The sequence below is a fragment of the Schistocerca gregaria genome, chromosome 2, assembly GCF_023897955.1.
Source record: "Schistocerca gregaria isolate iqSchGreg1 chromosome 2, iqSchGreg1.2, whole genome shotgun sequence".
NCBI classification, from domain to species: domain Eukaryota; kingdom Metazoa; phylum Arthropoda; class Insecta; order Orthoptera; family Acrididae; genus Schistocerca; species Schistocerca gregaria.
Genome location: NC_064921.1, coordinates 903,116,467 through 903,140,648, shown reverse-complemented (window position 1 = coordinate 903,140,648; position 24,182 = coordinate 903,116,467). Strand labels below are relative to the sequence as shown.

At 44.9% G+C, this 24,182-nt stretch overlaps 1 protein-coding gene and 1 non-coding gene across 2 annotated transcripts in view; both read left to right on the top strand.

The window, feature by feature from the left end:
• The window catches only part of LOC126335345 (neuroligin-2-like), a 656,601-nt gene that overhangs the window by 520,770 nt on the left and 111,649 nt on the right, over positions 1–24,182 (top strand). The window lies entirely within an intron of this gene.
• Positions 7,731–7,805, top strand: Trnas-cga (transfer RNA serine (anticodon CGA)). Its single transcript has one exon. It is a non-coding gene; the product is annotated as a tRNA-Ser (tRNA).

The following is a 24,182-nucleotide window of genomic DNA, read 5'->3' as shown; positions in this document are numbered from 1 at the left end:
CCGTATACATGTTGATATTCATTTATTTGTTGCGGAGTACCATGTGTTGTTACCTGTGATCAGGGATCGCTGGTCAGGGACAAGTGCGGAATATGAGTGGAAAAGATTTCATATTTTTTTGTAATGGACTTCTCACTGGTGCGGATGTTCAGTATGTTATTATTTACACTCATCAGCCAAATCATTGTGATCACCTACCTAGTAACTGGTATGGTCACCTCTGGCGCGTATAACAGCGACGACGCGTCGTAAACAGTGAGGCGTGGAGGCAAAGAGTCCCTGGTAGGTCGGTGGAGCGAGCTGGAACCTCACCTGAACACACAAGTAACGTAATTCCAGTAAGTTCTGAGGAGGGGTGCGATGAGCTCTGGTGCCATGTTCAATCACATCCCAGATGTGTTCGATCGGGTTCAGATCTGGCGACTTGGGGGGTCAGTACATCAACTGGAACTCCATCCCCCCCTCCCCCCCCCCCCACTGCGTTCCTCGAAACACTCCACCACATTCCTGGCCTTGTAACATGGCGCATTATCCTGCTGAAAAACTCCACCGCCATTGGGAAAGCCGGCCGCTGTGGCCGAGCGGTTCTAGGCACTTCAGTTCGGAACCACGCAGCTGCTACGGCCACAGGTTTGAATCCTCCCTCGGGCCTGGATCTATGTGATGTTCTTAGATCAGTTAGGTTTAAGTAGTTCTAATTATAGGGGACTAGTGACCTCATATATTAAGTCCCAATAGGGCTTAGAGCCATTTGAATTTGAGCCATTGGGAAACATGATCGCCATGAAGGGGTGTAAGTGGTCTGAAACCAGTGTACGATACTCCTTGTCCGACATGGTCCCTTGCACGAGCTCAGCTTGACCCTTGGATGCCCACGCATGTTCCAGATAGCATATTGGAGCCGCCGCCAGATGGTCTCCGTCCCGCAGTGGAGTGTTAAGGAACTATTCCCCTGGAAGACGACGGATTCACGCCCTCCCCTCGGCATGATGAAGGATTCGGTATTCGTAAGACCATGCAAAGTTCTTCCACTGCGCCAACGTTCAGTGTCGATGGTTACGTGCCTATTTCGCTCACAGTTGCCGATGTCATGGTGTTAACATGGGCACATGCATGGATCATCGGTTACGGATGGCCCTCGTTAGGAGTTTTCAGTGGACTGTGCTTTCAGAGACATACTTGTGCTCTGTCCAGCATTAAAGTCTGATGTTAGTTCCGCCAGTTTGCCACCTGTCCTATTTTACCAGTCTCCCCAGCCTACGACGTCCGACATCTGTAGTGAGTGGTGAGCGCCCAACTACACGACGTTACGTCTAGACATGGTTTCACCTTGGTTTCGCCACATGTTGAAGACACTCACCATAGCACTCTTAGAACACTCGACAAGTAATACAGAGTCCAGAATGCTGGTGCCGAGCCTCTGGACCATCACAATCTGCCCTCGGTCAAACTCAGGTAGATCGTGAGCCTCCCCCATTCTACACAGAGACAGAAAGCTGACTGATACCACTTGTACCGTGCGTGTGTCTGACTAGCAATCATTCCTCTCCAGGTGACGCTGCTATCACCTGGACAAGCTTAAATCGATAGTAGGTCGGTTGTCATTATGTCCTGGCTAATCAGTGTAATTTGCTTGTTATTTTTTTGTGGCTACGACTACCAGTGAGTTACTTACGTGAAATAGATTATTTATTACTATTTTTCTCGTCGCAAGGGCTCTTTGCGTGTGAAAATTCTGTTGTAACTTAAGTTTTTCCGTTGTGATTGTTCGTTCTAATACCTGTCACCTCCTGTTCAGTGTTAGAAGGCTTATGCTCTCGCTTTGATACATGTTTAGAAACGGTTGATTAGCTATTCTGATGCTTCTAGGTATTTATGTGTTCTTTGTACATAGTTTTGAATTTCCGGCCTGTCTTCCCCAGGTACGCTGATCTGCAGTCTTGGAATTACAACTGGTATATAACGGCTCCTAGGTATTTATCTGCTTTTTGTATTACTCCAGTGTTTTTGCTATCTTGTGTTGATTGGTGTGCGTTTGTCGATGAATACAATGTATTTTTGTCATTCGTCTCATAGGTGTTTGTGTTCTATGTATTTGGAGATTATAATACCTTTGAATGAAAAATTAACGTAACTGAGATGTGATATTTCAGGTATTCTCGGAGTAATAGACTGGTGTTGTGCTTTCGGGCGTTGAACCATTGGTTTATTCCTATTTGCTGCATGGTATTTCCACGAGTCAGTTACAACCAGATGGTGAAGTATTGCCTGTATCGAATGGCTGTTTATGTCAGAATTCGAGTGCGAGCAACCACCACTCCCTTTGATCCTCGTTTGTTTTTCGAAGACCACGCTGTTACTCTGTGAAACGCGCATTTCTGCTGCATTGTGTTTCCGTCAAAATAAGCATCACCAGAGGGAGAAATTGAGTTTGAGAAAGAAAACGAAAGTTAAGAATCAACTTTTCTGACTTAACGCTGACACTATTTCCGGAAATATCGGTGGACTGGCGGAAACATGGCGTCCAACATATTTCTCTCATGTCAACGAAGATAAACAGTCTTCCTTACAACCTTAAAGACTACCTAGGTTTCGGAGAGCCGAATATGTACCGCATTCTACGAGAGTGTGGCATGTGTTGTGTGAGGCAGACTACGTGTTAGAACAGTCAAGGAAAGGTGCAATAAAGATTAGTGAAACGTCGGCCTAAAATGAGCATCAGTTCAGCTCACACAGAACACTACTTCAGGGGTAATCATGATATGAAATATGACGAGGTCAGTACCACCGTGCAAATCCAAGTTTCTGAATTTGGAACTTGTGGTAAGTTCTATGGGACGAAACCGCTAAGGCCATCGGTCCCTAGGCTTACACACTACTTAATCTGATTTAACCTAACTTACGCTAAGAACAACACACGCACCTATGCCCAAGGGAGGAGCCTTACGAACCATGGCAAGGCGCTTGAGACCGCACGGCTACCCCGCCCGGCCAGCTTTCTGAGACAGTAAAATTTAAGAGACTTCCGAAATAATGATATCGGAAAAACTAATAAAGAGGAATGAAAGTTTCATTTTAAGCAAGTCTTGGGATCTGAAACACAAGTGATTGGGATCTCGCCTGCCATCTCAAATACAACGGTTGGAAAACTCTGTGCTATGGTGCGATTCGCAGAGTAACAGTCCACTCACCGAAAAACAAATCGGCATCAGTTAGCATGAAAGCGCATTAAGGGCTCTGGGAGTCGCTCTCTTAATATCAGTGGAACGCTAACAATAACTCGCTGTCGTTTTGCAGGCCAAGGGGCGATTACTCATAGCAAAACAGCTTGAAGCATCAGAAGAAGATGGCTGCACCAGTGGTCGAAATGTACCGATAAAAGAAAATCAACATCTCGGCTGAACACCTATGAACATGATTAATATTACTATATTTCAGGGTAGAATGTGAGCATGGTTTCCTGCCGTCTGTGAGGCGGTGACATTGCACCAGAAATGAAGCTACGGAAATTTTGCACGAATCTGGTAATTATTTACTATCTGATACTTTTACACTCTCTTGGGCAAGTGAAATTATTGCCTACATTATCCTATATTACTTGATGTTAGTTCGTTGATACTAATTTCCTGCACTCAGCTGCCGATCCAGTGGAAAATAAAAGTTTAATCAGTTTGCGTCGGTAGTGTCCCTACACCAGAATAATGCTATGACATTGCTATAAAATATAGTTGCTTATTACGTCTGAATACTGCTAGGTCGTTAGTCACTCCGCTATGATTCTCTCTGTAAATATGAACCAGGACTTCGACTGGTGCTTAATCTCTGCGAATAATGATGGTAAATATTTTATATCACGTGTCGTTCCCGGTAACTCTAATCTGTGATTTGTATGATGGTCAGAGCTTGATGTTATACAATTTTTACGTGTGAATACATTTTCAGTTGAAGAATTAAATATGTTTACTTCATTTCTCTGCTCTTCTGTTTCAAGACCAGGCAGATATATGAGAGACTGAACTCAAGACTTGCACTCATATAATGACTTTGCACATGACTTGGATCCTAGATTTTCCTATTAGATACGGAAGTTGTTGCAGACATTAGCATTCTCAAAGACGAATGAATGTTTTCTGAAATAGTTTTCTAAATTCTTATTTTGCAGCCAATATGTATACTCCTCTTTTCAGAAAATACATCTAATGGCAGCACCAGCCGGGCTGGGCTCTTGTCACTTACATAGTGTGCAATTAAAAAATTTTTGAGTTTTAATCACAATTACGAGGGTTGGCACATTTTGAAGAAATCGCCTCAGTTCTCTTGTTAAGTGCGATGAGTAATTAGTGTTCCGGTGAAAGTGAGCTAAGCCGATGAAATGCGAGTATAAATCCACATCTCCATATGAATAACGAAGGGAGTCTAGCGGGAGAGCCACACGTAGTGTGACCAGTAATTTCACTGATATCGCCTTTCTGCTTTGAAGACGTCTTCTCTGGCCAGGTTTCCACCGATGACCTTCAAATACATATTTTCCATCTCATTCGGGGGTTTCTTGCACAGATACTGATGAGCCCAACTGTTATGACGACCTAATTAATAGCTTGAATGTGTGGAGACAGTTTGTTGGTAGTGAAGGTAAGATCTTCTAGGTTATTAGGGAGCGTCATGTTTCTTCTAAAATGTTCCATGTTTCGACCTCTCTACTGGGATCTTCCTCAGCATATTTTGGTGTCCACTACTGCTAGAACACTGTCAGAGACGAATGTCGCGTCCAATTACAAAGGGGGAATTTTGTGGCGTTCGTGCTGGAGAAGTGATAGTATTGGTTAAAATTCATTTGGCTGCCATTGGTGGGCTATAGTCATAGGCTAATACAGAAGAAGGGGCTTTGGTAGCTCATCTCCTGTGGATACCATTGGTGGTCATGGTCAGTGGATAGAAAGGCACTGTTCCACACATGCTGGAGAAACGTTACTGGTTGAAATGCCTGCTACCGCTATTGGTTGGTCGTCATCAGTGGCTAGATACGAAACGGACAGAGCAAGAGAGGGGGAATGTTTACCCAAAATATTATTGTCCGCCTAGGTAACTTGCAGCGCGTTGTTTATGCCGCTCACTCACCGTGGCCGCGTATTTACTTCCTTGACGGCGGGGGGCGCAGATGCCGGAAGCCTATAGCCGTCCGCTCTATTGGAATTAGATGAATTCTTAGAAAGTGCAACCGCTTCTCGGACCTTTCATCTATAAATGTTTTTTTCTCTTTAGCCAGTACACGTACGTTATAAAAATTCATGTCAGAGCAACAGTTCCGCTACTGCCGATTTTGCACTTTGATTTAGCCGCGTGTGCCGTTCGTGTTCCTTAGTGCGTTCTTTAACAGCTCTTCCCGTTTCGCCTATATACACTTTGCCGCAGCCACATGGCACTTGATAGACGCCTGCGTTGTGGAGGTAATCAGGTGCATCCGTTTTCCGTCGGAAAAAGTCTTTTATTTTGTTTTGACTAAAGAAAGATGTCTGAATACCATTTTTCTTTAAATTCTGCTTATGCAGTCAGTGATCCCAGAAACGATCGGTAACCTGTTGTTGGTAGATTTTCGGAGGCATGTCTACGAAAAGGTCATGTAATTCACGTGAATAACGGTCCACTGATCTGCGTACTCGTTGAAGGCGCCCGATAACGACTCACATGGGTTCCATAGGATTTACATCAGGAAAATATTGTCGCCGAGGCATCAACGTGCCACTGTAGCACGGTTGTGGCTCCGAGACAAGGACATTTATACTGCTGAAAGAAAAACATCGCCGTCAGGGAAGACAACGACCATGAAAGGATGCAGGTGGTTTGCAGCTGTCAGCGGGTCATCGACTACAGGTCCCATGCAAGTGCAGGAGAACTCTTCCGTAGTATGACACTGCTTCCACCAGTCAGCATCCGTGGCGCCCTGCAGGTCTGGGATCACCTTTCACCTCAATGAGAGCCTTTGTGGAGATGACCATCGACCTAATGAATCAAAAATGTAATTCAGCCGAAGAGCCGACTCGTTTCCATTCACCGACGGTCGAATAGCGATGGTCCCATGCCCACTCCAATTGCAGCTGACGACGTCGTTGGGTCAACATGTAAACATCAATATGTGAACATCGACATGTGAATACACAGGTGTGGTCTGCTGCGAAGCCCCGTGCTACACAATGTACGATGAAAGGTGTGTTCCGAAACACTTGTGCGTGCACAGCATTGTGCTCTCCCAGCAGAGATCCGACAGATCACCATCTATCCTTCCGCCACCAGAAGCTGAGTGGTCAGCATGACAGAATGTCAATAGTAAGGGCCCGGGTTCAATACCAGGCTGGGTCGGAGATTTTCTCCGCTCAGACACTGGGTATTGTGTTGTCCTAATCATCATCATTTCATCCCCAACGACGAGCAATTCACCGAAGTGGCGTCGAATCGAAAGACTTGCACCGGACGAACTGTCTACCCGACGGGAGGCCTTAGTCACATGATGCTTACTTACTTACCATCTATCCTACTTTACAGGGCAGACTCACCTCCGAACCCCATGTTCTGTGAAGAGTCGTGGGTGTCCAACCATTAAGGGCCTAGTGGTAGATGTTCAGGATAGTAGCACGTGAACATTCGACCAGTACCGCAGTTTTCGAGGTATTCGATAACAGACTCTGCGTAATAACAATCTGCCCTTTGTCAAAGTCGCTCGTGTCAATTGATTTCGCGATTTCCAACCTATATCGTCGCTAGGTTGATCCCTTCTGTTACCACGTCACGTACCCGCAACGCCACCAGGCGGCATCCATGATCGCAATGGGCAGTCAGTGATCATAATGTTTTGCCTTATCAGTATACATTACCTACAACAAATTGCTGTACATTTTCGATGTCAGTGCACGCTTCGACGCTTCTTTACCTTTGCGACAACTACACTAAAAGGATGCTACCTAACACTAAAACCGCGTTGCAAGAAAACCACTATCTGCTCTTGCATCCTAAGTTGGTTATGAGGATGGACATATCCGATTCGATAGCCTGCTGAAACAGACGTCTTTGAGCTGTCCTATGTTCCCATAACATTTTAGTCTCTTAGTGCTTCAAGTGAAATTGCTAGGAACCTATAGATTAAACAGATATTAAATTTTTGGTGTTACGAATATATTAGTAAAGCACTAATTACTAGATTGAGATTTTCACTCTTCAGCGGAGTGTGAGCTGATATGAAACTTCCTGGCAGATTAAAACTGTGTGCCTCATCGAGACTCGAACTCGAGGCCTTTGCCTATCGCGGGCAAGTGCGCTACCAACTGAGCTACCCAAGCACGACTCACGCCCCGTCCTCACAGCTTTACTTCTGGCAGTACCTCGTCTCCTACCTTCCAAACTTTACAGAAGCCCTCCTGCGAACCTTGCAGAACTAGCACTCCTGAAAGAAAGGATATTGCGGAGACATGTACTTGCCCGCGAAAGGCAAAGGTCCCGAGATCGAGTCTCACAGTTTTAATCTGCCGGAAAGTTTCATATCAGCGCACACTCCGCTGCAGAGTGAAAAATCTCATTCTGGAAAGATCCCCCACGCAGTGGCTAAGCCATGTCTCCGCAATATCCTTTCTTTCAGGAGTACTAGTTCTGCAAGGTTCGCAGGAGAGCTTTTGTAAAGTTTGGAAGGTAGGACACGAGGTACTGCCAGAAGTAAAGCTGTGAGGAAGGGGAGTGAGTCGTGCTTGGATAGCTCAGTTGGTAGAGCACTTGCCCGCGAAAGGCAAAGGTCCCGAGTTCGAGTCTCGGTCCGGCAGACAGTTTTAATCTGCCAGGAAGTTTCATATCAGCGCACACTCCACTGCAGAGTGAAAATCTGCCGCCCTAGCATCCCGTCTTGCATCTTCTCGTTGATCTCTGGATTAGGCTTGGTATATCAGGGAAGTCTCTGGTGGAGACTAGTAGGAAATTATTTCAGTTTTTTTTCTATATTATTCTTGTACATAGTTGTGATTCGAAGACGGATCACTGTTTTGTGTTGGTGTTATACTTGGAGAATTTGTTTTGGTTAATTGAACAGTCCAATAAATTGTTTTCGGACTTTATCGTTAGTTTCTTCTGCTTACACAGACGTATCAGTTAACTTCTGTAGTTTTAGAGATATATTGTAATATTCATGTATCAGTGCATGCTCCTCATTTTACTGAGATCGCAGATATATTCTGATTTGCATTAATATTTTTGACTGTAATTTATTATAGATTCTCTCAGCTTGTCAGGAATTTTGCTATTTCTTAGAGCATCAAAATCCTCTCGAGATTTTCCCGATTTCCGACCACTTCTTTGGGCCTGCACCTGGGGTGTCCAACAACGGTCGCTGCCTCTGTACCGGCCGCAGCTCGTCGACGGCCCTGGGGTTGTGTAAAGCACAACAAATTCACCCAACCCTATACCAGCACTTGGCAACCGATTTGCACTTCTAAATACCCGTGACGTTACAAGTAAGTGTTGAAAAATAATGGAGGGAGCGCATCGCTTTATCTCACCCTTATTTTGATCAAAATGTTTCGAAATTCCTCTTGTGTATTGTGCCTTGGATCTTGAACTACTTGTTCATCCACTAATGACTGCAGTGATTGAACCGTGATTTATTTTCAAAGAATGTTCTTAAGAATTTATTTTATTTACTAGCGATTCATCATGAACATTTATAGTCCGCGGCTCGTGGTCTCAGAGATTTTCTCTGCCTCGAGATTATTGGGTATTGTGTGTCTTTCATCATCATTGCACCCTCATTCACTCGCAAGTCGCCGTAGTGGCATTAAAGAACTTGTGGAACTGCGGCCGAACCGCCCGCGAGGCGTCTCCCGGCCACCAATCCCATATGCTCATTGTTAATCACACTATGTAAGCAAGGAAGTAGTTCGCAGGGAGAAACTAATGAAATCATAACCTACTTCGTTGTAACAAATGGGAATTTTATTCACTTTAATAGTGCGTAAAAGCATTTCTTTAATGAAACAGATTAAAAATTAGAATCAGAAAGCACCCTCTAAATATCGAAGTTACAGTTTGTTCAGAGGCAGAGGAAAACAAGTTTTGACTGTATGAGCTTTCGGGCAGAGAACCTTGCCGCTCCCTTTTGACACGGCCGTATTTACGACTGCTCATAACAGCCTCTGAAAGACTACACTGGTACAAAACTGAAACTCACCACATTACATTAAACTAAGAGTTTTAACAATTTACACCAGCACGCAAACTGTGCACCCCCTGTAGGAGGGATGGAAATGGTACAAAAAACTAACAAATAAAATATTAACCTTGCCACCGAAGGTGCAACTTGATTTTAACTTCTATGAAAAGTCTTACGGTGAAAGGGTGGCAACTTTATATACTAAAATTATCATTTAAATAAAAGCCCATTAAATGCAATCTTATACGAAATTCTACAAGGTTGGCCAAACAATAGTTAAGATGCTCTACAGTACACAGATACCGCCTCTCAAGATCATAGGCAATAATATCAAAGTTTCCAAAGATCAAAACATATTTCAGGTACTAGGCCGTTACACTCCAAGCAGTAAATTCATTAACACACCAAATCCGACAAACATGACAGAGGCAGCTACTAACGTACGGTAGATTGATGGGGAGATTACCGAACAACCCGAACCGCAGGTTGCTCTAACCCTCCCCCCCCCCTCCCGCCCTACTCCACAAGGGAAAAACGGACCACCCAATTTATAAACAACCACCCTCCCGCGGGTGGGGAAACGGAGAAGAATAGTGGGACGATCCCAAAGCAAAGCGGCTGGAGACGTCACCAAGAAAACAAGTAGAATTTAACAAGAGTAAATCAAACAAGATATCACCAATCACTTAACTTCTAATAAACTGCGATTTCTCGAGAAGACCTGGCGCAGCACCCCCAAATCGCTCTCCGGAACCGTCAGTTGCCAGCCGCTTCAACGGACTCAGGAAGGCGCGCAGATCTCCCGTCTCACATCGTCGCAGCTCGCACTGGCCAGACTGACTCCTGTTACTCTCGTATCGAACGCGAAGTCACTACCCCTCGCTATACGCCACAGCCCACTGGACTTACGTGGCGACCTCACATGCGCCGACGCTCAAGACGGGCAAGTCATCTTGTGTCTCAGTGCGCGACCGTCCAACCGATGGATTCAACCGCCAGTGACCCTTACCTGAGCAAACTCGAGCAGACTGGCAGCCTAACGCGCAGACTCAGATTCAGGAACTAAGCCCCGACCGGGCGACCACTCGCTGAGTTCTCTTACTGGTGGAGTGCGAAGACTCTCATTTTGCCGGCTTTAAAGGTTAATCCGAACGACAGACATACTAGCACTCCGAACGGCAGACAGACACTAACTGCCTAGCAAATGTGGACGAGAGACAGACTAGCAAGCTGGGGACGAGAGACTGACGCAGACTGATCGACTGACGGGCTCATACCGCCCCTTAAATGCACTTTAACAGACAACCTTTCCCCTTGCCCTCCAGAGGGAGACGCCAAAGCTGCGATTGCCACAGCGGCGCCACCGCCAGAAACGGAGGGCACCTGCTTCACACTACGCGCTGCGGCGCGCTCTTCAAAACAACAGTTTTTACCACGACTCAGTGGTCTTCAGGTCCAGATCTTGTTCTATTAGGATCTGAAAGAGACAAAGAAAGATCGATACTTTTAAAATCTAAAAAGGTACAAGTCATTTTCTTATTGTGAATGTTGTAATGTTGCCTGGAACTAAAATTTTCTTTGGGTAACATCTATATGCGATTCCTGCCTGATAATTCGCAAGATGCTGTGGCGTCGGTAAGGGAGACACTGAGACAGAATTTTGTGTGACACAGGAAGAAGAGATATCGATCTATAATTATTAATATATTTTCCGTCTCGTTTCTAATGGAGCGGAAGTGTTAGTGCTCTAACTGTCTTGCTGAAGCAATGTAACTTCCTTTGGCGGCATTGGATCAGCTGATTTTAAGAGAACTACTACAATTCCGACCTTGACAGAAATACTTATTCATTTCTTTCGCCTGGAACGAGATACGACTGTTGGTGCACTCTCTTATACGTGCACGAGTGGCACTTGGTGTCATTCATGCAACAGGCCTGAAGATGACGCCACTAGAAGATCGAAACTGTTTGCCTAATACACTAATAGCCATTAAAATTGGTACATCACGAAGATGACGTGCTACAGACGCGAAATTTAACCGTCAGGAAGAGGATGCTGTGATATGCAAATGATTACGGTTTCAGAGTATTCACACAAGGTTGGAGCCGGTGGCGACACCTACAACGTGCTGACATGAGGAAAGTATCCAACCGATTTCTCATACACAAACAGCAGTTGACCAGCGTTGCATCGCGAAACGTTGTTGTGATGCCTCATGTAAGGAGGAGAAATGCGTATCATCACGTTTCCGACTTTGATAAACGTCGGATTGCTGCTCGCGTTGGTCGAGATCCAATGACTGTTAGCAGAATATGGAATCGGTGGGTTCAGGAGGGTAATACGGAACGCTGTGATGGATCCCAACGGCCTCTTATCACTAGCAGTCGAGATGACAGACATCTTATCCGCATGGCTGTAACGTATCGTGCAGACACGTCCCAATCCCTGAGTCAACTGATGGGGACGTTTGCAAGACAACAACCATCTGCACGAACAGTTCGAAGACGGTTGCAGCAGCATGAACTATCAGCTGGGAGACTCATGACGGTGCATCAGCGACATGAGCGCCTGCGATGATGTACTCAACGACGAACCTGGGTGCACGAATGGCAAAACATCAATTTTTTCGGATGAGTCCAGGTTCTGTTTACAGCATCATGATGGTCGCACCCGTGTTTGGCGACATGGCGGTGAACGCACATTGGAAGCGTGTGTCGTCATCGCCGGCGTGATGGTATGGGGCTCCATTGTTTACACGTCTCGGTTACCTCTTGCTCACATTGACGGCAATCTGAACATTGGATGTTCCATTTCAGATGTGTTATCACCCGTGGCTTTACCTCTCATTCGATTCCTGCGAAATCCTGCATCTCAGCAGGATGATGGACGACCGCATGTTGCTGGTCCTGTACGGTCTTTTCTGGATATCTACATCTACATCTACATCTACATCCATACTCCGCAAGCCACCTGACGGTGTGTGGCGGAGGGTACCCTGAGTACCTCTATCGGTTCTCCTTTCTATTCAAGTCTCGTATTGTACGTGGAAAGAAGGATTGTCGGTATGCTACTGTGTGCGCTCTAATCTCTCTGATTTTATCCTCATGGTCTCCTCGCGAGATATACGTAGGAGGGAGCAATATACTGCTTGTCTCTTCGGTGGAGGTATGTTCTCGGAGCTTTAACAAAAGCCTGTACCGAGCTACTGAGCGTCTCTCCTGCAGAGTCTTCCACTGGAGTTTATCTATCATCTCCGTAACGCTTTCGCGATTACTAAATACTCCTGTAAGGAAGCGCGCTGCTCTCCGTTGGATCTTCTCTATCTCTTCTATCAACCCTATCTGGTGCGGATCCCACACTGCTGAGCAGTATTCAAGCAGTGGGCGAACAAGCGTACTGTAACCTACTTCCTTTGTTGTCGGATTGCATTTCCTTAGGATTCTTCCAATGAATCTCAGTCTGGCATCTGCTTTACCGACGATCAAATTTATATGATCATTCCATTTTAAATCACTCCTAATGCGTACTCCCACATAATTTATGGAATTAACTGCTTCCAGTTGCTGGCCTGCTATTTTGTAGCTAAATGATAAGGGATCTTTCTTAAATGTATTCGCGTCACATTACACTTGTCTACATTGAGATTCAATTGCCATTCCCTGCACCATGCGTCAGTTCGCTGCAGATCCTCCTGCATTTCAGTACAATTTTCCATTGTTACAACCTCTCGATATACCACAGCATTATCCGCCAAAAGCCTCTGTGAACTTCCGATGTCATCCACCAGGTCATTTATGTATATTGTGAATTGCAACGGTCCTACGACACTTCTCTGCGGCACAACTGAAATAACTCTTACTTCGTAAAGCTTCTCTCCATTGAGAATGACATGCTTCGTTCTGTTATGTAAGAACTCTTCAATCCAATCACACAATGGGTCTGATAGTCCAGATGCTCTTACTTTGTTCATTAAACGACTGTGGGGTACTGTATCGAACGTCTTGCGGAAGTTAAGAAACACGGCATCTACCTGTGAACCCGTGTCTATGGCCCTCTGAGTCTCGTGGACGAATAGCGCGAGCTGGGTTTCACACGACCGTCTTTTTCGAAAATACAGAAAATGTTCGACTGCTGCCCTGGCCAGCACATTCTCCAGTTCCCACACCAATTGGAAACGTCTGCTCAATGATGGCCGAGCAACTGGCTCGTCACAATACGCCAGTCACTACTCTTGATAAAGTGTGGTACCGTGTTGAATCTGCTTGGGCAGCTGTACCACCACACGCTCCGTTTGCCTCAATGCCCAGGCGTAGCAAGGCCGTTATTACGGCCAGAGATGGTTGTTCTGGGTACTGATTTCTCATGATCTATGCACCCAAACTGCATGAAAATGCAATCACATGTCAGTTTTAGTATAATATATTTGTCCGTGAATACCCGTTTATCATCTGCATATCTTCATGGTGCAGCAATTTTAATGGCCAGTAGTGTAAAACAACATCACAATAAAGCCTGTTGGTACAGTGTTATTACACTCTAATAAAGGGCCGCTGTCACATCCAGATGTCCCAGAAATCTTGCCTACTGCACAGTTCGACCAGCCGGTGAAATGGAGAAGCACAATGAGGTCGCTTTAAAATACTCTCACACGAGTACGCGACATCTCCGTGTCCAAGCAGAGATCACTCCACACGTCATTCTGTCCGCTCCCTTATATAAGTTAGTGGGCCTGGTAAATACACCAAACACTGAAAAACAGTAGTTCACTCTAGAGATCGTTCTACCTGTTACAGAGAACAGCAACACTAATCATTTACATTCCCATACAAAGTGTGCACGCGTACGAAGTTACAGTGTCTTCTGGGTGCTTCACTACATATCAGACTGTGTAGCTATGCTAGTGGATATGATGTTAGCATTAGATGTCTTCATGTCATGTACTATGCTGTTTCAGCAACACCGCTATTATATGTGACAAGGAGGAAAATATCATGTATAACCCTGGAAAGCAGTGCCTCGTGGTAGGGTATTTTTTTTCTTCATCAAAGGGTCCGGAAAAGGGCTTCCGCAAGAAAGAGTGTCTCAAGCTCGTGAGCAAGATATTTCTTGCGTGACATTGCACACATGAATAAGTTCCGCGTATCACATCACCGGTATTTCGAGCCGCAGTATAGTAATATTCCTCAGCGCCGTCAGAAAACGAAAACGTCGCCGGGAGGTTCTGTCGGCGAACGTAGTAAAACATTCCGCGAGATCTCCGCCGTTCGGGAAACGCTGTAGGGGAAGGAGAACCTCGTCGAAGCACAGTGGGAGAGAAAAAACAAGCGGTGAGCGCTCGGAAGCGGGCGGGTTCTTTCGCGGGCGACCTGACCCGTGGCTGCTACAGCGGCCGCGTTCACCGGTGGGTGGTGGAAGGGAGGGAGGGAGGGTGGATATTATTTCAGTTTCCGCGAAAAGCCGCGCCGGAACCGCCGACCGGGCGAACATGCGTCGTCCGCTCGTGTCCTTCCATCCGAACCGACTTCCCACCGGGCAGCACATATATATGTATATACAGCGAGACGGTGGCGCAGTCGTCAGCGTGGGATGGCGGTGAATAGCAGAGGGGAGGGGGGAGGAGGGGGGACGGGGGGGAGGTCGCCCCAAGCCGCAGCTGCCCGCTGCGTGCGGAAACGACAATTTCTCCCAGGCTGGAAAAAGGAATATTTTTTAAAGCGTCGCTCCGTGCTGTGACGCCTGGTGCTGGGCGCCCGGAAGGAATCAATGGCAGCGGCGCTGGCTAGGCGCGTGGGCGCGTGCCTGCTACTGGACGCGGGGGCGGTTAGGACGGCGGAGATGGAGGAGGGGGGGGGGTGGGAGAGGAGAAGGAAAGGGGGTGGAGAGCGGGAGTGGGAGAGGGCCGGCGCCTCGTTAGATGCGGCAGACACGCCGCGAGAACAATTTGTCTCGGCCGTCGCGAGGCCGCATTACGCGAGGCGCCGAGAACATTGGCTGCGTCTGTCGCCCGATTACGGGCAGTTTCGTCTCGTGTAACTGCACGCAAACCGGCGAGCGGATTTACTGCATGACACTTGAAAACAGTCTGATTCTCTACACACATCCTGTCATTTCTTTTACAGTTGTTGCCGGACATCTACTTTTAGTATCTCTCAGACTGGCCGAGTCTGGCTGCAGCGTTGCGTGAGCTTAAGCTGTGGTATGTTATCTCCTGTAATGCGGGAGCGCAACCAATAACATTAACAAGAAAATTCTTCATTGTACACACACTGAGGTGACAAGGTCATGGGATAGGGATAGTACCGCGTACAGAAGGTATAAGAGCGCAGTGGTCTGCTGGAGCTGTTGTCTGCACTCATGTGATTTATCTGAAAACATTTCGGAGGTGATTTTGGCCCACGATGGAAATTAACTGGCTTTGAGCGCGGAATGGTAGCAGGAGCTAGACGCATGGGACATCACATTTCGGAAATCATAGGGAATTCAATATCTCCAGCGTCTGCACGTATCTATTAGGAAAGTGAGGGGAAATTTGGCGTTAATGGGCTATGGTAGCTGCCGACCGACGCGATTGCCTTTCTCAACGGCACAGCAACCGGGGCTCGTGGACGTATCGTTTGGACCCTAGACGACTGGGAAACCGTTGCCTGGTCAGATGAGTCACGATTTCAGTTAATGGTAGGATTCGAGTGTGCAGCACACCCCAGGAAGCCATGAATCCATGTTGTCAACAGGGCACTGTGCAAGCTGGTGGTGGCTCCATATTGTTGTGAGCTGTGTTCACATGGAATGGACTGGGTCCTCTGGTCCAATTGATCCGATCGTTGACTGCAAATGGTTATGTTATTCTACTTGGGGACCTTTTTCAGCCACAATTGACTTCAGGTACTCCAACTACTATGTCCCTTGTCAACGTATCAGAGTTCTTGGTGATTGCTTTGACGAATATTCTGGATGACGATGATGATGTTAAGTTTGTGGAGCGCTCAACTTGTCATCAGCGCCTGTACAAATTCCCAGTTGTTACACAGCCGAATTTTTGTACACAGTCCTTTCTAACCTCTGTCACGGATGATGATGATGAAATGATGAGGACCACAGAAACACCCAATCCCCTGGTTCGTTCAGTTTATCCAGGATGCCCTGGGGACAAAATTACGGCTGTAGTTTCATCTTGTACTTTTGCAGTACGAGGACAGCAAGACCGTTTAGTTTGACGTTACAAGGCCTGATAAGTCAGTCATTCAGGTTGTTGCCCCTGAAACTACTAAAAAGGCTGTTGTCCCTCTTCAGGAACCACACGTTCGTCTGGTATCTCACTAGATACCCCTCCATTGTGGTTGCACCTACGGTACGCATCGCTGAGGCACGCAAACCTCTCAACCAACGGCAAAGACCATAATTCCTAGGGGAAGAGATGGTACCAAAGAAAAATTATTCCTGTGCAAAGATCATCTTCAACTACATTACATCGAACATTTCCTGCAATTCCTGCACCAGACGCGACCAATTTTCGGTTCAAAAAATGGTTCAAATGGCTCTGAGCACTATGCGACTTAACATCTATGGTCATCAGTCCCGTAGAACTACTTAAACCTAACTAACCTAAGGAGAGCACACAACACTCCGTCATCACGAGGCAGAGAAAATCCCTGACCCCGCCGGAAATCGAACCCAGGAACTGGGGCGCGGGAAGCGAGAACGCTACCACACGACCACGAGCTGCGGACTACTAATTTTCGGTAATTGAAGGAGCTCGTCGTTGCCTTTCATGGAGATTCCAAGACTTCGCACGACTGAAGATTAATTTCGATTTATTTGACAGGCCGCTCTCGCTTTTGACTGCTGATATACCTCACTATTTCTGACTTGAGCCGATGTGAAACGTAGCACCGGCCGCAGCGACCTATTTGCCCACTCTAGGAATTTACAAGACTCATATAAAAATGTTAGCCCACGAACAGTATCCTCGAGTACACGGAAAAGCCGCCAACATTATTTTAAAGTTTCGGTCAAACATTTATTTTCTCTTATAAAGTTTACAAACTGCTGCCGACGTTCAAGTTTAACACATGATAATCTGTGTAACTTAATGACTTTGACTGTATTGCGAACTATAGTTCTAAAATGGAAATGTGTACAAATTTATAAACATAAAAACTTAATCTTCAGCAAGCTTTACGTACAATAGTTTAGCCTGTACGTAAAGCTTGATGAAATTATGCTCACTATAGTAGCGCTATCTGAAGTACTTACACAAAGTAGCAAAGTTATTGCTTTGGCAGAACAAGAAAAAGTAGGAAACAAACCGTGGTGATAAATTACAGCCGGTAAAATAATGCTGAAATACTGGCTCCATAGAAGCAGTCGCACTGATTTGCAGACGCGTCTTCCTAAGTTACCCATGTGTATAGTCTTCCATAGCAAGTAGGTTTTCCAGGAATGAAAAATGACAGCTGCACAACCGGGTTAGACGTTTCACGAAAATGATTCTATGTTACGACGTGTAATTTAGGAAGGGTTCCTTCAGACACATGAAATGAGCGAGTATTTTAAACTAAATGTTCTTATGAAACAATCATAATTTGTCATGAAGGCTTAACAAACTCTGTGATAAATGAAAAATAATTACTCTACACCCTTGTAATGATATGTTTGAGTGTTTTTAAATGCAGAACAGTATCTGACTACCAACTGCTGGCACAGTATTGTCTAAGCGAAAGTTTGTGTACAGCAATGCCAAGTCAACAAGAACCGCATGAAACTTGAGTGGAATTGGGGCCACCCATGCTGTATAATACACTAATAAAAGTTAACACTTTGCGTCGAACGGATCTGGATCTCTTGTTCTTGGGTAAAATACACTACCGATTCCTTTGTTCATATAACCATCTCAGTGGCAATGCAAACATGTGGAGAAACAAGATTAAATCTCATCAACAAGTCAGGGAATATGAATGTGACAGATTAGGGGGAAATTATTCTCGTCGATGAGGTAATCTCACAACCTCGAGATAGAACCTCCGTTTGGATGGCGTGGGGAGACTTATATTGTGACACGTAGAAGCTCGAGGACCGTTTAGTTACTTTCGTACAGAGAAATGATAGCACCCTCTCTAATTATTACACGATAACGATGATATTACATGAGCTCAATGGTGGTGGTGGTGGTTAGTGTTTAACGTCCCGTCGACAACGAGGTCATTAGAGACCGAGCGCAAGCTCGGGTTAGGGAAGGACTGGGAAGGGAATCCAACCTGCGACCGCAGGGGTCGCGCGAGACCAGACCGTAGCGCCTAGAACCTCTCAGCCGAGACCAGACCGTAGCGCCTAGAACCACTCATCCACTCCGGCCGGCACAGAGAGAAATAGAGTACGAGAAAGATGGTGAGGCTGATTAGGAGGGGGGGGGGGGGGTTCGGTAGGCAGACAGAAGAATTTAGACTTTCAACTGTTGTAGCAGTCATACACTCTAATCACGCAGATACGGAAATTAGCGACCGTCGTTATAAAGTACTATTTCTTGTTCTTGAGTAGTGTTGTTGCGCTGCAGTCCTACATGCTACACAGACACTGCAACACTTCTACATATCTATTATCGTAAAGGATTTACACTTTTACTGCGAATACGTAGTCATGACTTAATAAAAGCTAAACTTTTCAATTTCGTCAAGTAACTATAATACAGAATAAGGCCCACGTGTTCCTCGCCATTCTCACATGGTAACTGATCAAAGCGCATTCTTCTCAGAGTCTTCTGAAAGAGTTCAGGTTCACGCAGTGTACACCTCGCAGTTTCTCTTCCTAATGATTGTGCGTGTAATGGTTGTATCCCTTTCTATGACTGTCAGGGCGTCTAAGTTCCTGACTGAATAGGGTGAATATCAGGAAACGATATTTGATATGTCAGTCGATGTACTAGCATAATTTTGAAAGGTTTCAGTCCATAACCCTGCGAGAAGATGTTACAGACACTGTATATGGTACAACGACTGTCTCGGAATTTTTCCTAAGACCACTCCTAATTAGTCTAGTTTATTCTCGGCTAAAGCCTAGACTCTGCTTACCATACTGTGTAGTCTGTACTCTGTGTACTGTGTAGTCTACCTGCCGATGTGTCATGCGATGACCGTGAACCGACCAACTTTACTGGTTTCCACGTAACATCGGAGACAGCACTTAGGCGTAGGTGAAACAGGCTGTAAAATAATACAGCATGAGTTGTGTAAAATAATATAGGGTGATTCGCGGTCGCAGTAACACCCATTTTATTTTGTGTAGCGTGAGATGTGACGACCACTAACGCGCCGACAGGCCCCATAACTCGAGCCACATTAAACTCTCCCAGACTCTAAAAGACGAGGGAGCTCCATATAGTTCGAGGAAAGACTAACGTTCAGTTGAGGTGAAGGCATGTTCCCCAAAGAGCACTTCCTCTTTGGCGGCACTTTTTTTATTTTTTATTTATTTATTTTTATTTATTTATTTGTTTATTTATTTTTTTGCATTTCGTTCGTTGTGGACCGTCGTGTTTGGTCGTTGCTGACGTCACATGACATCCGTTCAAGTTCGTTTGTTGATCCTTCCATTCAGTTTTTTATTACAGAGGCCAACCAGCTGCCTGACCGAACACGCTGAGCTACCGTGCAGGCACACCCGATGGTATACTCAATTGCAGCGGGTCTGCATGGAAATACATTAGTCGTCCGTGCGGTTCTGGTATATTTTCCCTGTTTTGCTTTCTGGGTGCAACGTATATAAATTATCACTCAAGTTCTTATTGATTTCATACATATTCCGATTTAATTACATAAACTGATGTTCTCTTTATGCAAGAAAACATGTGACTGCATGTCAGGCTGTTGAAGTTGTAGTACCAGGAAATGCTTCGTAATTACATTCATTTGTTATTTAAACGTCATGGGAGTGTGTTGCTTACAGATTTCAAATAGTATTTGTTTTAGTTAACTGAATTTACACCACTTCCTTCGTATTTTGAAACACATGTGAGTAGGTCATCCTTTTCACTTTTTAACACCAGTAAAAATTTCCAGACTGTTTTCATCCATTACTTAAAACGTTGCGAAAATGTTATGGTTAGCGATTTAGAGAAGATTCCAATTTCGTTAATTGAATTTATTCCACTACCTTTGTGCTTTGAACCACTATAATATTACTACACTATTATCTTCAAGGCGCATAAAACACTGATTCTGTACGAAATTATTATCCCTAATATTCTTGCCTTTATTAAATGTGTCACCTTATCAGTATGTTTCCGAAGACTGAAGATGGCTGCAACTTCGTATTTAGAAAGTTTTTAAAGAACAATGGATACAATATTTCTTTATGCAGTCATCAGAAAAAAGTTTAGCATCACCCCGGTTCCCAGAACTCCTAAAGATAGACCGACTGTGGATACTGTATCACAGACACAGTCCCTATGATTGTTTAGAGATGTCACTAAACCCGCCAGAAGATGTAAACAACCACGCATGAGCAGCGCCTGTTAGAAGAAGGGGGTCCGACAGCGATCAGTTAAAATCTTTCCACCAGGAAGGAGTTACACGGCTCGTGTTGTCTGTAGTTCAACCGTGCCTAGACGGTCAGTATCGAGGTTCGATCGCGTCCGCATTGTTACTTTGTGCCAAGAATGGCTGTCAACAAGGGAAGTGTCCAGGCGTCTCGGTGTGAACCAAACCGATGTTGTTCGGACACGGAAGAGATACAGAGAGACAGGAACTGTCGATTACATGCCTCGCTCAGGCCGCCCAAGGGCTACTACTACTGCAGTAGTTGACCACTACCTACGGATTATGGCTTGCAGGAACCCTGACAGCAGCGTCACCATGTTGGCTCAAACTGTGCGCAAGAGGCTGCACGATCCGCAACTCCACTCCCGACGTCCATCGTGAGGTCTGTCTTTGCAACCACGACACAATGCAGTGCAGTACAGATGGGCCGAACATCATGCCAAATTGACCGCTCATGAGTGGCATCACAGGCTTAACGGCTGTCCAATGAGTGCAGCAAGGTGGAGGTAACCTAAAATTTGGGGGTGGCATTATTTGGGGCCGACGTACGCCGCTGGTGGTCATGGAAGCGCCGTGAAGGCTGCACGATACGTCAATACCATCCTCCGACCGATAGTACAACCATATCAGCAGCATATTGGCGAGGCATTCATCTTCATGGAAGAGAATTCGCACCCCCATCGTGAACGTCTTGTGAAGGACTTCGTTCAGGATAACGACATCCCTCGACTACAGTGGCCAGCACGTTCTCTAGACATGAACCCTATCGAACATTCATGGATAGATTGAAAAAGGCTGTTATGGACGACGTGACCGCGCTCTGAGGGATCTACGCCGAAACGCCGTTGCCTTTCTTGGTGGCCGTGCGGTTCTAGGCGCTTCAGTCCGGAACCGCGTGACTTTTACAGTCGCAGGTTCCAATCCTGCCTTGGGCATGGATGTGTGTGATGTACTTAGTTAGGTTTAAGTAGTTCTAGGGGACTGATGACCTAAGATGTTAAGTCCCATAGTGCTCAGAGGCATTTGAACCATTTTTTGAAACGCCGTTGAGGAGTGGGACAATCTGGAATAACAGTGCCTTGATGAACCTGTGGGTAGTATGCCACAATGAATACAGGCATAAATCATTGCAAGCGGACGCGCTACTGTATATTAGAGGTACCGATGTGTACAGCAATTTCGACCACCACCTCTGAAGCTCTCACTGTATGGTGGTACAACATGCAATGTGTGGTTTTCATGAGCAATAAAAAGGACGGAAATGATGTTTTTGTTTATCTCTATTTCAATTTTCTGTACAGGTTCCGGAACTCTTGAAACCGAGGTGATGCATAACTTTTTTTGATGTGCGTATTTTGAAATTAAAATTTTTACCTCAAAGTTGCGTAATATTCGTGTTGTTGTTTAATGCGTTGCTATGATATCAAAAAATGGTGGTAACTTCAGCACAGTGACTTTAAATAATCTCTATGTTACAAATTAAAGGTATGTTATCGATCGTTTTGTAACAACAGTCTCAGAATAGCAGTCAAATTCTTCTCTTAGCGACTTGTAGAAACACTGCCTATTTTCAAACAGAACCGTGCAGGGTTGATCTGATTCTGTGGCAGCACGAACAATAATACTGCTAACAAGATGATTCCGCAAACACTGTCCACTAATATATACCACATTTTAAATATGTGTGCGATGCTAAGCTGATTTTATGTTTATCTTTTGTCGATGCTACTATGGCTTCTTTATATTAGGACATGTTTTAATACAAATCAGAATTTGGTCATAGCTGACCCGAAACTGATAGTCTAAGGACCTAACAATTTCGTGATCAGAGCCAGAAAAAAAAGAAATTAGTTTCACTCTTTCCAGATCACTGTCCTATTCCCAAATTGTTGCAGATTGTGGATATAAATTAGTCCTTTGAATGACTTGCAATCAGCTTTTAGTATCCTCCACTAGCCACTTCCTAAGAATTGAACGTATTGCCTTTGGTACGGGCAAGTGGTAGATCTATTAAAAATCAACTATTTTAAATCCAAATCATCGTAAATTTGTCAGAATAGACAAGCATTTGTAGCAATATTCCTTCGTCGTATTTTCAATTGATACATTTATACAAAGCATATAGAAAATCATTTCCTTAGTAAACAAATTCCACATATTTCAGGAAGAAGATCGTCCATAACAGTTTCATTATGCTTCAGGTTTATTTTCAGCTCATAACAAGGTTCTGTTGCACGGTCGCGATGTACAGTATTCTGTCACGTGTAAAAATATTACTTTATTTGACGAAGTCTGCAAGTCATGAAATGACACAAGGTTATTACTGTATTTATCATACTTTTTTCATTAGAAACAATGGCCAGCCGAATTTTGAGACAGCGAAAAGCATCTTGTCACCATTGATGGCTGTCCGGACGGAAATTACTTTGTCCGGTACCTCAAAGTCTGCTAACTACGCCAGAAGTTCCATTCACCAATGCCAAGTCTCCGCACTGGACGTGAAACAAACAGAAAGAAACACAAACACTTTACAGCATTTTGTTGTGAACACTTAATACAACAGAATTATTTGTCGTATACTGAAATAATTTGCGTAATTTATTTGACCAGATATGATGTCAGCGGCATTAGCGGTCCAGCTTCAAACGCTGAAAAACTGCGTCAGGTCCTCGTAGATCAACTTATCCACGTTTTAATACTAGTAAAAGTTTCTAAACTGCTCTCATTAACTATCTAAAACGTCATGGGAATACGTTGCTGTTGATCTCATATAGGTAACGATTTAATAATGTGGCTTTACGACACTTCCTTTATGAACTGAATCACATGACTGTAGTTCAGTGGGACAGTGCTAAGATGGGACTAAAAGTTTCGTAGTGCTTGTATGTACAATAATGTTTGTTCCAGATGTTTGCCCATCACTTAGTATCAAATAGATAGTCATTTCTCCAAATATCTACCCTTAATCCAGAATTGAAAGTCACTGTCATATGTCATTTCTCCTGTCCACATAAGAAATGCGTGTACACAGTCCGCTCACATTAACGTGACCATCGCCTAAATTCGACGTTAAGGTATAATGACCGTTTATAGGCGGCAGGTAGTAGCTCTACCTGTGGACGGTTTGTAAAGAGAGTTGGGAGGACGCAGAAGGGAGTGCAGTTGTTATCGTAATGCCCAAATGGAGTAATTTATTGACGTCCGAAAGGGGTCAAGATACTTTAATTTCCGTAGAGAGTTTGATGGGACTGTATCAATCGAGATGTTGATGCAGAGCTTGTTAATTTTGACACTGACACGATTCTAAATACTATCCCAGAAACCTCTAAACTGAAAAAAAGGTTTGGGAACAGGCTAAAGGTAGCTATCACGCCACGTTACGCTACTGCTTGTTAACTAGTTTCCATTGCAGATCGACCAGAAAATGTGTCGTCTGTAGCAATGTTGTGGTTTAAGTTGCTAAATG